We start from the raw sequence: 2,500 nt of genomic DNA, 5'->3' as shown, positions 1-2,500 counted from the left end.
CATTGGTCCTGACAAACACAGGGACAAAAGGACGGAATAAGGGTTGTACACTGAAGAGATGGTCGATCCCAAACAGTTCCCGGAAATTTCAGATTACATTCTTTCTTTTTTTTTTATATATACCCTGAATTGTTCACATGCATAATATAGATTTGTGTGAGAACGCCATTATTCATCATAAGTAAACAGACAATTCTATGGGGGAAAAAATATAAAACATTTGTGTGAAGTCTTTGTAGCAGTTTATTGTGCTTAATTCGGCCGATTTTATGAGGAGCAGTTGCTTATGTACTAGTCATAAGAATTATGACAACTGTTCATGTGGCATATTGTGACACTGAATTCGCACGGAAAATGTGTCATGTGCTGTTTACGCTGCAGATTTTTTTAGTATTGTTTTTCAGGCCTGTATCATATACTTAATTTAAACAGTCTTGTACATGTCTATAGAACAGCTTTTTTTATGTAAGACACTGTCATGACATAGTCTAAGCATTACTCTTCACGCAGCACATTTTAACATTGTTGTATGTTGGGTAGGTTGTCACCACAGCAGCTTACATACCTATTTCAATACTATATAAACCATTCTTATTCACATGACGTAGCCTGACAGTATTTCCTATTTTTCTTTAAATTTAGTCCTCTGTGAGCATGGCACATTTTCAACATCACTATGTAATGACAGACCTTTGGCTTTAAGATAAGTAGTAGTAGTAGCAGCAGCAGCAGTAGTAATTATAATGATTATGATAATAATGATAATTATGATAATCATAATAAAAAGAAGAAGAATGCATTCACAGCTCCCAAGCAGAGGAGCTCACGGCGCTCATACGAACACAAAAAGTACAACATGCATAAACATACATACATCAAGTACGCCATACACGAACTTGCGCGTGCACACACAAACACGCAAACACACACACACTCACACTCACGACCAGCAGAATTTCATTGAGCATGTAAATCAGTATTATGATAGACAGAGTGGGAGGAGGTGTGTTTAAGAGACTTCTTAAACTGAACAGGAGAACCCACGTAATGAACTGAGAAGGACAGGAGAATTTGTGCTGACCTTGAGGTTTTCAACATCATTGTGTGTACATGACATAAATATTGTTTGGCTCACGTGTGTATTTGCACCCAACATGAGTCTATGTAATATCTCTGTGTTTTGGTTGTCTGAGTGTCCGTGTGTGTGTGTGTGTGTGTGTGTCTGTGTCTGTGTCTGTGTCTGTGTATGTGTCTCTCTGTGTGTGCGTGTGTATCCGTGGAAAATCTTAACAAATTGATTTTCTTTGGAAATGCTCAGTCTGTCGATACCACAGTTGGCTTAAAAATGGAAAAAAAAGGAGTTTTATTACACATATAATGATAATAGTGACAATGCACTGCTGGAAAGGGATATATATATATATATATATGTGTGTGTGTGTGTGTGTGTGTGTGTGTGTGTGTGTGTGTGTGTGTGTCAAAAAAGCCAAAATATTTCCATAGATAGATTACATTTGCATTTCTATTTCTTATTCACAAAATTTAGCACTTTTATTTGACATACTGACACGCTGATTAATAAGTCGTTTTACCATTTGAGTTCACATGAGAACTTCTTCTGCTTTGTGTGAAAGTAAAATTGATGAATGGGCCTTACATCTCCTCATGAGCGATACAGTTCTACCAATTAATGGGAAACCTCTCAATATACAATGGAACATTTTTTTAAACAGATCTGACTTATCTGAAACATTACATTTTAAAATATTATTCAGTGCATGGAAAGACTTTTGTGTTTTACACTGAGCGTGAAGGTCTTACAAAATCTACATTCGCCCAAGTAAGTGGTCTTTTTCGGGAAAATACAGTGCGTAGATCTTTTATGAATATTTATGAACAAGCGCGTGCAATTGTTCTCAAGAGGCGAAAGAGGCCGCTAATTTTCATTTTGAGAATAATTTGTGCAGAGGCCTTATCACTTGTTTCATAATGTCCGTGAATGACCATTAAATCAGATGTTCTTGGAGTTTGCCCAGTTCAGTTCGGTTGTTACACTCAGCTTGCTCTACGCATGCGTGTTTGTAGACTTTTTTTCTGGTGTGTTTCCGGGCATAGCCAACTTCCGCAGTCATTTGAGAGATACATTCACAGTGCCTGTTTTCACGGATTCCAACAATGAGTTGCCCTTTGTTTTCGTACGTGCTGAAGATAAAGTGCTGAAACAGGCTTAGATATAACGGTCACTTACTTTAGTAGTGTACACACATCAGGTCAACCTGACTTGAGTCAAAACGGAAATGCCGACATGATTGAAATGTATGTCCGATCCGCTTAACATTTTGAAACAATTAGATCTGTCCAGAGTGATTGTCGTGTATATTGGGGTCGAAAATGCGTGTGCGATTTTTTTTCTAAGATTTTATCGAAGTTGAAAGACAGTCAAAAGTTTCAAACGGTAATAAATCTGTCTCGCGATTGCAAAACAATCAAAATCCGATCG

General features: G+C 37.3%; 1 protein-coding gene across 1 annotated transcript in view; it reads left to right on the top strand.

Moving 5' to 3' along the window:
- The window catches only part of LOC143285946 (uncharacterized), a 124,886-nt gene that overhangs the window by 57,111 nt on the left and 65,275 nt on the right, over positions 1–2,500 (top strand). The gene's annotated exons all lie outside the window — the stretch shown is intronic.

This window comes from Babylonia areolata, chromosome 9 (genome assembly GCF_041734735.1).
Source record: "Babylonia areolata isolate BAREFJ2019XMU chromosome 9, ASM4173473v1, whole genome shotgun sequence".
NCBI lineage: Eukaryota > Metazoa > Mollusca > Gastropoda > Neogastropoda > Buccinidae > Babylonia > Babylonia areolata.
This window is presented reverse-complemented; position numbering and strand designations above follow the sequence as displayed.